Source organism: Pseudocercospora fijiensis, assembly GCF_000340215.1.
Source record: "Pseudocercospora fijiensis CIRAD86 unplaced genomic scaffold MYCFIscaffold_2, whole genome shotgun sequence".
Taxonomy (NCBI): Eukaryota; Fungi; Ascomycota; class Dothideomycetes; order Mycosphaerellales; family Mycosphaerellaceae; genus Pseudocercospora; species Pseudocercospora fijiensis.
The window spans coordinates 43,618-57,613 of NW_006921533.1; positions in this window are offsets into that span (position 1 = coordinate 43,618).

Consider the following 13,996-nt stretch of genomic DNA (forward strand, 5'->3'; position numbering starts at 1 on the left):
AAGGTTGTCGAGCGCGTTATAGTCGTATAGCAATATTAATACGCTTACTAAAAGAGGAGGCGCACTATAGTCGGACAACAGTCTTAATACGCGTTCGGTTTAGGGATACTCGAGTCGATACGTACTATAGTCGTATAGCAGTCTTAATACGCCGAGCGCTATAGTCGTATAGTAGTAAAGACTAAGTGCCTTCGGGCTTAAGTATTCGAACGATATAATAGAGGCCCTTACGTAACGACTAAGGTTATTATAACTAATAGTCCTAACGAAGGCGTTACGCCGACTTAACTAGATACGCATATATTATCCTATAAAGAATCCGAACGTAGGAAGCCTATAGCAATACTACGAACCTATAAACCTACTTAGTAGGAGAGTCGCTATCGAGCCGCTACTTAAGGTATACCTTACTAAAGAGTTTTTACCGAGTTAGACCGTTAGCCGCATTATAGGTATACCTTACTAAAGAGTTTTTACCTCCGCTAATCTACCCGAGACCCGTAGTTTGTTATACTAAGACAAGACTACGATCTAACAACTAGAAACTAATGCTTATTCGGTTAAGTGCGCGGTTAGCGCCCGTTTAGCTATAGTATACCTACTCGCTAGGAGAGTCGCCTTCGTAACGTCTTACGTCGACAAAGCCTATCGGAGACTAAAAAGGACTAAATAGACTCTACCTACCGAGGAACCTTAACTATTAGACAAGCGGCTCTATCGGTAGCAAGCCGCAGAACTAGTAAGGAATAGTGTTAATCGCTATAGAGCTACCTATATACGATAAAGAGGTATCGATACTATTATATACGCCGATAGCTAGTATATTACTAGGGGTGTTAGTATGTTAGTATATATATATAAGGAAGAAGAAGAAGAAGAAGAAGAAGAAAGCGGAGGTCGATATACGCCGCGTAGGTAAGGTTTGCCTCTACTAATAGCAGTACGATAATAGTAAGGCAATAATAACGGCTATATACTACCGCACCTTTAAGGCAAGAGCGAGCTTATTAACTAAGTGCCTAAGGCTGCTATACTAAGGAAGAAAGACGACAGCGAGAAGTCTAACTATACTAGGCTTAGTAGCACTCTAGTTATATAGGATATATACACTATTTAGTCGATACTGAAATTACTCCTAAATATGCCCTAAGTAGCATCGAAACTACTACTTAGTCCCGCGCTACTTATAGTTCTAGTATTACTATTAGTAGCAGCAGTACCTTTAATGCCCTAGAATATACTACGTATAGTAGCAACCTCTCCCTATTTAGCATCGTTCTCGTCTAGTACCGCATCGTTAATATTACCGATCTCTACGCCCCTATCCCTAGCGGCCTTATTAGGAACTAATGTAAAGCCCTAGTTGTATTGTTAGTTAGTCTCGTTAAACTTGTTAATCCTGCTTTGCATCTTATCGGCACCGATAGTCTAGATATTATTAGATAGCGCAAACTAGATACCCTTCTACTACTATACGAAGCTATCGATATAGATCTTGTCTATACAATTAAATATATCCGAGCTGCTATCCTTCTCGGTTCGATAGCTAGTACGCTAGACGCTAGAGTTCTCTTTAAACATATTCTTTAGGATACGAGTAGCCTCCCGGTTGCTAGCAATCTTCTCGAATATAGCTACGAGATTGTACGTCGAGTTACTAAACTACTTGATATCCTTAGAGTACTCGTAGTTATGTAACTTAAGCTGCTTATTAGAAGCGACAGCCTTACCCTTCTTACTAGAAGGATTAACGCAGCTAGTAGACAAGACAGCCTTCTAGACTTCCGGAGATCCGCCCTCGTTTAATAGCTAATGTTTATAGATTATTAGCCGGCCGTAATTCTCTTGTCTAGCACCGAAGAACATTAGAATTAGAGGATCTACTACCTAGCGGAGATGCCCGATGTCCTATATACGAACTGTATATCGGATACGCTTAAAGACCGAGATTTCCTATAGTATATAGCATATACTAGTAAACGCGTTGTCCGGCTTAGACTCTAGATCGGCATTATCTAGATCGGATTGTATAGATCCCTCCTAAGCATCGAGACTAAACACTATCTTCTATACCTTATCGAGAAGGTCGAGGTATACCTAGCTAGGTAGGGCGGCGACGGCTTCCTTAAGTATACTAACCTTCGTAATGTTCTGCTCTATATCGACTATATCGAAGTTAAGTAGACCTATATCAATTAACAACTATATAACAATAGCGATAATACGAGCCTTAAAGCTTTTATCTAGCGTACTCTAACTACGGAAGAACTTGAAGTTCTTCGGGTCTATATCTCGCAGTCCCTAGAAGTCTATATCTGCCTAAATAGATGCTAAGTATAGTAGCTTCTCGCCGGCCTTGTTATATGTCTAGTATATACGGAATACGGTTATATAGGCGTTTATAAAGATATAGAACTAGGTAGGCGAGGGCAATATAAATCTACGCTAGTCGTATAGCAAGGCGCTCTTAATACTCTCGTATATAATCGCTAGCATCCGCTTAATCGTAAGCTAGTTACTAACGCAAATAAGTAGGCGGTTATCCTAGATCGGCGAGTCTAGTAGGATACCTATATTGTCGTTAAAGATGTCGTCCTATACTAACCTAGAACCCTTAGTAGAGATCTTATTATTCTAGGATACTAGCTAAGAGAGGACTTTATTAGGCTTGCCTGCCTTAAAGGACGATTTAATCTCTAGAAACGTAGGTATCTCGAGGTCTGCCGCCTTAATATTACGGGATAGCGCATTGCCTACGAGCGACTCGATAGCCTTATAGATCTAGTAGATTGTAACAGCCTTAGCTGCGGCATTATTATTGTTATAGTTAGCAATAATATTGTTAAACAAGACCGGCTTCGAACGATCTAACATATCCTAGGTAAGCCTATCGGTAGGAATATCCTCGCTTATACTAATAAAGGACGTTGTTATCGCGATCTACTTATTAGTATTACCGACGATCTAGTTCTTCTTCTTCTCTTAGCGATTAAAGTTATCGTATACGATCTAGGCTCGACTAAGTAGCGCTATTTCCTTTACGAGTCGACGCGCCTAATTAGCATTAGATTTAATAACTGCCTACACGACGGCGTAGCTATTACAAACACCTATATTGTTAAGCGTGTCGATTACATAAGCTAGGGCGCTACTACTACAGACTAGGTATAGACTAAGACCTCTAGTTATAAAGGAAGATCGCTTAGCTGCGATCGAATAGACGATAATAAAGATAATAGTATAGATATGCTTAGCTAAAATCTCGCGCTTATCTTCGAATAAGGAGGTATACTACTTATACTCTTTACGGCTGTTTAGGAGCAGCTTACTATCTAAGAGCTAGAACTAGTTTAGTACGCGGGTCTTAATTAACTGCGCTATTTTGTCGAGTCTCTTCGGCTAAGTACTCTGCTTTAGGTCGTATTTATCGAAGAACTACTATCTAATAAGACGCTTTAGCTCGTCGCGAAGGACCGTAGCACTTACTAGGCCTTTATTAGGCTAGAGGTTTATAATAGTGTCTATATTCTTGCGGAAGGTAGCGGTGCCTAGTTTTCCTACTTATATAACTATAAACTTCTCGAAAGGTAGACTAAAGGCCTTTATCTAGGCTATAAGGATCTTGTACTTCTCTTTAGGTATCTTGCCTTGCGCTCGACTAGTACTAGTATTATCTAGACCCTCCGATAAGATCGCTTCGAGACCGCTAGTAGGTAGTCGCTATCCGGTTTAATCTTCCGAGTTATACTTATTATCTGCGCTATGTATACGCTCTTGTTAAAGCTCGCTATTACTAACTTCGTTATCGTTATCGTTATCGTCGTCGTTACTTAGCTCTTAGTCTACTTAAGCGCCTAACCGAGCCGACCGTCGAGGAGTTAGAGTTGCGATTATACGGCCTTTGCCTTTGCCTTTATCGCGACTAGCTAGTTGCGGTAGTGCATTAACGATCCTGTCTTTAATAGCCTCTAACTCGTTATAATCGGACAAGAAAATAGCCTATCGGACGCGGGCTTACAATTTGCGGTCTTAGGCTATTATAGGTAGCGCGTTAAAGCTAGGAATAAGAGGATCGGCTTCCTCTTCCTCTTCCTCTTCCTCTTCCTCTTCCTCCTCTTTATACTAGTCGCTTAGATATAGTATTAGTAGATCGGATAGCGGCTCGCTTAGCTCGCTTATTAGGTTTAGCGCATCGCCTATTGTCGCGTTAATTACGTCTTCGATATAGACTTATTCGCTCTAATATAGTCTTAGTAGATTAGATAGCGGTAGCTCGCTTAGCTCGCTTGTTAGGTCTTCTATTGCGACTAATAGTATTGCCGATATACGGAAGTGCGAGGTTAAAGAAAGAAGACGTATTAAAAGGGCGGTAGGCAGAAAGTCGCATATAAAGACGTACAGACGCGGAAACATACACTAGCGCCTATTACTTTCCGCGCTGCTCTTTAATACGTCTTCTTTCTTTAACCTTCTAAACCGACCTTCTAAACCGATCTTCTAAACCGACCTTCTAAACCGACCCTCTAGATAGACCTAATAGGTTACAACCTCGATAGAACACTACCGTATACGATATAGATCTAATTGCGCTTAATTAGAAGCTCGCAAACGAGAAGACCGATATCGCTAAGGTCTATCGCCGTATCTACCGTATCAACCTATACTCTACGACCTCGAGCTCTTTTATCTGCTACGATAGCTTCAGTCGTCTAACTCGGAAGTAAGAAGTCGTTATTAAGCCTCTCGGCGAAGACTTAGAGGTCGTTTCTCTTTATAGTATATCCTAGCTAGCTAATAAGCTCGAGTCTAAGAAGCTCGAGGCCCTTATATATTAAGAGATCTAGGAGCTAGTCGCCGCTATTAAGGCCTATCTATACGCTTAGTACGTTAAGCGTAACATCGTTACTTACACTATACACCGTCTAATTAAGGACCTTAAGCTTGCTAAAGATCCGAAGCCGGCAGAGGTATAGATCGCTACTATTTAGAAGCTCGTCTTTAGTAATAGCGGCGGGCTCGAATATATCGAATATACTATATAGAAGAAGTCTCTCGTCTACTAGGCCTATACTATTATAACTAGCGATGCTATTATCTAGGTCCTTCTAACTACTTCTAGTACCGAGTCTGATTTAATTAACGATAAGGAGATTATTAACGGTCCGGAAGAGGTAGCCTAGCCTAAGTTAGAGAACTAGTTGAATAAGGTCGACTAAACAGTAACGGATGCTTCTAAATAGCAATAGATGCTTCAAATCCTATAGCGATTATTACTAAAGCTAATAGTATACCTCTCGTAGCTTCCTTGCGGTTCTTATTAGAAATATGCTAATATCCGGGTAGGAAATCTAGCTAGTTAAGACTAACCTCCGCTTATCGACTATAACTTAATACTACTATATAGTATAATAAATACCTGTATACAAAAGCGTCTAGTTATTGCTATAACTAGCGCCTCGCGCATTAAGTTGCTATAATTTGCGATATGTATTCTTTAGCCGTCGCGTAGGCAGCTATATCTCGGGAACAAGACGTCGTATACAAATAGTTCCTTTATAAAACTTACTTACATACCCCGTCCGAACTCTAGCTAACTGTCAGATCGGTAATATTCAGATATAGATATTAGGTGTTGCGTTAGCGGTCTGTTAGCTATATAGAGTCGCGTTACGAGATTTAGTATAATAGACCGTATATACGTCGGAATTTTGTAATTTTTGGTTTATTAGAATCGCAAATGCTCGCTCTATAACCTCCTAGTATTGAATAGTGCTAGATATCGTATATTGTCGAGATAGCAATTTGATAGTCCGTATCTATACTAAATTAGCGCGGTTTACTATTAGCCCTTCGGGACGAAGATTTTTTAGGGTATTGTTTAATTAGTCCGGATCTCGGCATATCTTATTACGTGCACTTCTGTCTAATTATTTATGTCGCTACGCAATCTTCGTTACAAAGGGCTAATAGAGCTAGCTAAATAGGTCTTCGACCTAGAGCCGAGTCCTTAGAAGCTAGCTATAGTTATAGACTAGGCCCTAAGCTGTAATAGTCCTAAGGGTTTGTAGCTTTTCGGGGTTAAAGCGATGCCCTCGTTAAGAGGTTTCTCTACTTGTCGTAACGGCCCCTTAAGATACTTCGGTATCGTCCGTATCGTAGGCTCTTATCGTACCCTCGCTTCGGTTATAGCTATTCGTACCTAGAGACTACCTTTAATACACCCGAACCTATTAGATATAAAGAGATAGCCCTACCTTCGGCTCTAATAAAGGACGGAAACTAACACTACTACTACTACTTATAGCAATAGTATAGGCTACCGAGGGTAATATAACCTATAGCAATATAGGCAGCTATGTTTAGCAAGATAGGATAACGAGACTGTCGCTTAGGCTAATAACTAGAGCCCTGCAATATAGGCATTGTAGAAGTGTAATATAAACAATGTGCTATACGAGGTTAATAATCTGTCTACTCTATAGAAGGAGGCCTCTTATATAGGCTTAAAACTAGCCTATAGGTATAGGGCCGGTTACTAGCTAATACTAGGTAAAGAGCGGTTTACTATATATGCTAACTATATTAAGAAGGCTACTAAGGTCTATAGTCTCTATACTAGTACTAAGACGAGTGTCCTTATTAGCCGCCTATTAAAGATTAGACGTAATATCGCTAATTAAGATGCCTTCGCTGCCCTTAAGGCTAATTAGGCCTATACTAACTAGTTTCCTAGACGCCCTGTTGCCGCCCCGACATCTCTAGGACTCTACGCGTTCAACCCTACTAGTACTATTACTCGCGCCCTTACGCCGACGGATCGCTAGAGCAAGTTCGTTACCGGTATCCTTAGCTAAGGCACTTTCTTTAACCGCTTTCGCTAGACTAGCAATGCTATCTTCCCTTAAGTCTTTAGTTAGTTATAAGAGCCTCGCGGAGTATACCTTCCTTTCCTTATCGATCTAATATAGGAGGAGTTTAAAATGTACCTCTAGTATATACGTACAATGCCTAAGTCTAAGTAAGAAGGCCGCAATGCCCTTTAAACTTATAGTATAAGCAACTAAATCGTCCGCTAGTACCCTGCCCTATAGCTCTTAGCTGTCGCCCTTCGACCTAATTACGTATACGAGCTTATCTCTGTCCCTAAGCCTGCTAAGTTCTTTAAGGTTAGCGGTACTTACGAAAACTGTCCTTCTAAGGAGTCTGCTCGTCTCGGATAAGATATAGTTAAGCTCGTAGCTAGCGAGGGTGCTAGTTACCTACGCATTAAGGTCTGCCTTATATCTAAGGATAAGACTAGCTGCTCTACTATTATCGAAGGTATATAATAGCCCGAGGTCTTTACGAACTAGGTTAAGAAGCTTAAGGCTCGTAGCCTAGTCCTACTAAGCAAGATCGGCAAGCTTACTAATAAGCACCTTATCGACGACGACCTCGACTATATATTCGATAGTTAGCCTAATAGTAAGGGACGTAAAGCGGAGTAGATCCTTAACCCTCTAAAGGAGTGCGAGGTCTCTATTTAGATACTATACCTACTATATAGTAATCTAAAGACTAAGAGCAACCGTATATTAATTAACCTAGGCTACTCTCGCGTTATTAACGGTACTAAGGTTAAGGGCTACGAGAACTTAATAGTCTCTTAGGTTACTAAAGCGCACCGCAATCTAACCGCCCTCCTAGCCTCTAACTCCTTCGTACTATTCGCTTTCCCTATAGCTATCTTAGTCGAAGGCCTCGGCTATATCTCCGACGCCCTAGTTAGTAGGATTCCTTAGTTAAGTTACGTTATTTAGAACGAAGTTAAACAGATCCTCTAGCTTAATAACGAAGGACTTAAGGAATATCTATACGATTAGGAGAAAGCTACGACGGAAAAGGCTACTAACCTCCTCGTTAATTAAGCTTTCTACGAGGGATAGTACTTCGATACTAATAGCTTTAACGCGTATAGAGGGGATTTCGAGAGCCGACTAGCAGATAAGGTTATTGCTAGTAAGGATTACGGCGCGTTAAAGCAATAGTAAGTCTATATAGTATTACTTAGGAAGTTGTTTTTGCATAATTATAGTATCTAGGATAAATGCTATCCTAGGGGTATTATTGCGGAGTTCTAAGAATAGCCTTAGCTAAGAGCGCTAAGGATGCATATATGTTTGTTTTAAGCGCGTATAATGTGAAACGTGTCTAGTTAGACACGAAGAAAGGGAGGGATATTAGCTAGTAACCGGCCCTATACCTATAGGCTAGTTTTAAGCCTATATAAGAGGCCTCCTTCTATAGAGTAGACAGATTACTAACCTCGTATAGTACATTGTTTATATTACACTTCTACAATGCCTATATTGTAGGGCTCTAGTTATTAGCCTAAGCGACAGTCTCGTTATCCTATCTTGCTAAACATAGCTGCCCGTATTACTATAGGTTATATTACCCTCGGTAGCCTATACTATTGCTATAAGAGGTAGTAGTAGTGTTGGTTTCCGTCCTTTACCGGTAGCGTAGCCGGTATTCTTACTATCTTTTTACTAATCCTTCTTTAGCTATAGCCCTCCGTAAGATTCGGTAGTATTAGAAGAGTTCTAAGCTCCTAATCCGTAAAGCTCCTTTCCGACGACTTATTCGCGAAATTGCCTAGGTTTATAGAACGGACCTTCGCTTCTAAGCCTCCGCGATAGACGCCCTTTAAGAGGCTATAGAAGCCTACCTAGTTCGTATCTTCGAATATATATTTCTCTTCTACCTCTTTTCGGACTATACTAATACTACTTTAGCGGTTAACCTTATAGCTATCTACGCGAAGCGTACAACGATTATAGATAACGATTTTAAAGTACTCGATTAGATTCTAAAAGGCTAGAATGTCTATATTCGAGATAGTGCTAGATAGAATAGATATACTAGTAGGAAGGATATTCGTAGTATCGTCTATAAGCTTTTCTATATACGAAATAAGCCGCTATTATACGGCGCTATATACCGCGCTCTAAATACTCTCTAAGTATACCTATATAGTATAGTATACTTTATTAGCCGTATAGAATAGAAGTCTTCGAAAAACCCGTTAGTACTTAGGAGTAAAAAGGCCGACTACGCTACCGGCTACGCTACCGGCTACGCTACTAGGTCTTATAAAGAACTAAAAGAAGATAGATATTCTAGTTAATTTATATTAGTTTGGATTTTTATAAAAAGAAAATAAGGAAAAAAGGAGGAAGATTAAAGAACCTAATACTTATAGTTATAGGTATTATCCCTATTCTCTAGACTATATTATATACCTGCTTTCGCAACTCTACCTAATACTCCTACTAAATATCCTTATACTCTACCTACTAGAAATTCAACTAGGTACCTAGACCTATAGCTGCCTCTATATCTTTTACTATCTTCTATAGGTTAAAGGACTCCTCTATAGTAGCCTCTACTTCCTTATATAATACGAAGTTACTACCTACCCTATCCTTAATATCTACTAAATAACCTAGAGTTCTAAGGAACGAACTAGTATTCGGCCGTAGTATAGCGAGTAACTAGTAGAACGCCCTATAGAGCTACCTTATAGCTGTTTCGTATATAGTACCGATATCGAGGGAGGAGCTATCCTAGTACTTAATATTAGAGTATAGTTTAGTAGGAAAGTGCTAGAACTTCTTAAGGAGAGCTTCGACGGAAATCGATAAGTTCTACCTAGATCTAGATAAAGACATTCTACTAAGCAGTTAGGGAATTAAACCGTAAACGAAAGGATAAAATTTATACCTAAGGAGTGCAGTTTCCGAACTAAACTATAATGCCTTATATATATATATATGCTTTTAATTAGTTAGTGCCCTTAGCTAATTGTCTATAGATTTAAGGTTATATAAGTACCTTTATATAACTACGTAGCCTAAGTAGGATTCGAAAATTCTATAAGTACTAAGGACTAAAAATACCGGCTACGCTGCCGGCTATACTACTAAGTCTTATAAAGGGCTTGCTTAAAGCTACGTATACATTCGTACACTTCTTAAAAACCGATAAATTATATAGTTCGAACTAGCTACTTATATAGTTGCTTAGCAAACCAACCTAAACTAAACTAGAGTTTCGGCTTAGCAAACTAAACTAAACTAACCCGAACTACTACGGGGTCTAAATATCGGGGATAAGTTAGGTAGCCGAGGAGATAGACGATATAGCGGCTAGATATAGTAGCAACGTAGACAAAGAAAATACTACGCCTAGGTCTTACTCGGCTTGCTCTACTTTCTTCTAGGCTCGTCGTAGAGCTATACTCGCTAACTTCCTCGCGGTACGTTCGGCCTTCTTCTTCCGCTCTTCCTCTTTAGTACTAAGTAGCTTACGCTATCCTTTAGGCGGCATCGTATTAATTCCGTTAACAGCGGAAGGCAAAGCTTATATATAAGCCTCGCTAATAAGGATAGAATTCGAGAAGATAGTTCTATCTCGCGGAAACTACTAATACTAGAAAGGGCTACCCCTTTCTAGCGATATATTTTGTATATAAGAGAGCAAGGAATAGTAGCGTAGTATATTTTACGTATAAAGCAGTACGTATAAGCAGGTTTATATACTACCTACGGCCTTCCCGTAGATATTATAAAACCTAAAGTCGAGTAATTAAAGGATACCGTAAATAACTTAAAACTTTAGGTACGTACTAAAAGTTTTAACTTGTTCCTTTATCGTACCGTAGGATAAGTAAACCTAAAGAGTATTATAGGTAGGTCTATTATTAAAGGTAAAAGTCCTTACTACGCGATAGGCGGAGTAATACGAGATATAGGGTAAGGTTCGTAGTAGCCTTCCGTAATAGCGAAGGAAGGCTATTTAATTAGATAGTTAGCTAGGTTCTAATAATGTTTAATTAATATCAGGTAGATAGGTTAGCTAGATTTCGGGAAAGGGTACCTCGTATACTTAATATAAGACTAAAAGTATAGCTAAGAAGATAGGTAAATCCCTACTTACGGAACTAAAGGGTAAGGGATAGGGGAATACGACTCCCTAGAAAACGTATCGATATAAAGCCTAAAGCCGGAGGGAAATACTTAGAGGGATAGGGATAGCTAGGACTCGAGATATACCGAGGTAGATAGCTAGTAGGTAAGCCTACTTCGTAGTACCTCGTATAGTTCTTAACTAGAAGCGCTCCGTCGCGTTCTAACGGAGCGAGGGCCGTATCGCTAGTTATAGCTAATTAGCTAGACGTAGGCGCGGTCGAGATACGACTTAGAATACGAACGCCTTCTTACTTTAATATTTCTTAAGCGCTTCGTTGTATCCTAACGAAGCGGCTTACTAACTAGAAGCGCTTCGTCGTATCCTAACGAAGCGGCTTAATAATATCCTTATCCTTACTACGACTACTAAGACGTACAAATTCTTCCTCGAATATAGCGATATAACGTAAAAACTAGTCGATAGCGTAGTTAGTCTAATAAGCGATTATTGTTAGTAGATCGCCCTTATTCTAGTTCTCGAGTACTACTTTAATAGCTTATATAGAGATATAGGTCTTACTAGTTCCGGGTAGGCCTTAAATAATAGTAAGCTACTTCGTTAGGATACGACGAAGCGCCTCCGGTTAAGAGGCGTCTAGAGCACTATTAGGCTTAGAAGGCTAGTACTTAATAATATTAATATTCTCGAAGCTCTCGTTAGATTTATTAACTAGGATAGAGCTTAGATCTCGCTTCGGCTATACTTTAATATACTTAGGCGCTAAAATACGAGACTATATACTAACGAGGTACTCTAGTAAGGGGAAAACCTTGCGTATTATATACTAAAGGCTAAGTAAGGTATACCGATTAGCTTCGAACAGTCCGCTACGGTCCTCTACTATAAGATATTCTATAGTAGGATCTAGCTCTAACTCCTTAGGACGGGCAAAGGCGAGATTAAGCTTAGGTAGATTCTACTAAAGTCCCTTTAGTAGTCGAGCGGCAATAGTAGCGATAATAGCGCGAGATACGAACTTGTTATTTATTAGTGTAAGAACGACTAAGCTACCGGCGATAAGGCGCTTTAACTATTCCTATAGGACTTTCTTACTAGTACGGAGGAGACTAAAAGTAACGTAGACGGCGAAGCTACGTATAGACAAAGTCGCGCCGTAGATATAAACCTACTTAGGTTAGTATATAACGGGCGGCGCGTTAAAGGTAAAGGCGAGACTAACCTTAGTATAGATACTGACTTTGCTATTAATAGACCCCGCAGTAGTTCGGGTTAGTTTAGTTTAGTTTGCTAAGCCGAAACTCTAGTTTAGTTTAGGTTAGTTTGCTAAGCAACTATATAAGTAGCTAGTTCGAACTATATAATTTATCGGTTTTTAAGAAGTATACGAATGTATACGTAGCTTTAAGCAAGCCCTTTATAAGACTTAGTAGTATAGCCGGTAGCGTAGCCGGTAGCGTAGCCGGCATTTTTAGTCCTTAGTACTTATAGAATTTTCGAATCCTACTTAGGCTACGTAGTTGTATAAAGGTACTTATATAACCTTAAATCTATAGACAATTAGCTAAGGGCACTAACTAATTAAAAGCATATATATATATATAAGGCATTATAGTTTAGTTCGGAAACTATACTCCTTAGGTATAAATTTTATCCTTTCGTTTACGGTTTAATTCCCTAACTGCTTAGTAGAATGTCTTTATCTAGATCTAGGTAGAACTTATTAATTTCCGTCGAAGCTCTCTTTAAGAAGTTCTAGCACTTTCCTACTAAACTATACTCTAATATTAAGTACTAGGATAGCTCCTCCCTCGATATCGGTACTATATACGAAATAGCTATAAGGTAGCTCTATAGGGCGTTCTACTAGTTACTCGCTATACTACGGCCGAATACTAGTTCGTTCCTTAGAACTCTAGGTTATTTAGTAGATATTAAGGATAGGGTAGGTAGTAACTTCGTATTATATAAGGAAGTAGAGGCTGCTATAGAGGAGTCCTTTAACCTATAAAAGATAGTAAAAGATATAGAGGTAGCTATAGGTCTAGGTACCTAGTTAAATTTCTAGTAGGTAGAGTATAAGGATATTTAGTAGGAGTATTAGGTAGAGTTGCGAAAGTAGGTATATAATATAGTTTAGAGAACAGAGATAATACCTATAACTATAAGTATTAGGTTCTTTAATCTTCCTCCTTTTTTCCTTATTTTCTTTTTATAAAAATCTAAACTAATACAAATTAACTAGAATGTCTATCTTCTTTTAGTTCTTTATAAGACCTAGTAGCGTAGCCGGTAGCGTAGCCGGTAGCGTAGTCGGCCTTTTTACTCCTAAGTATTAACGGGTTTTTCGAAGACTTCTATTCTATACGGCTAATAAAGTATACTATACTATATAGGTATACTTAGAGAGTATTTAGAGCGCGGTATATAGCGCCGTATAATAGCGGCTTATTTCGTATATAGAAAAGCTTGTAAACGATACTACGAATATCCTTCCTATTAGTATATCTATCCTATCTAGCACTATCTCGAATATAGATATTCTAGCCTTTTAGAATCTAATCGAGTGCTTTAAAATCCTTGTCTATAATCGTTATACGCTTCGCGTAGATAGCTATAAGGTTAACCGCTAAAATAGTATTAGTATAGTCCGAAAAGAGGTAGAAGAGAAATATATATTCGAAGATACGAACTAGGTAGGCTTCTATAGCCTCTTAAAGGGCGTCTATCGCGGAGGCTTAGAAGCGAAGGTCCGTTCTATAATCCTAGGCAATTTCGCGAATAAGTCGTTAGAGAGGAGCTTTACGGATTAGGAGCTTAGAACTCTTCTAATACTACCGAATCTTACGGAGGGCTACGGCTAAAGAAGGATTAGTGAAAAGATAGTAAGAATACCGGCTACGCTACCGGCTACGCTACCGGCTACGCTACCGGCTATAAATAGGACTTACTTCCTAGGCGCTATCGACGCTTCGTACGATTACTACTAGTAGTAGAAGCGCTAGTTGTCGTCTTACGTAGAGCC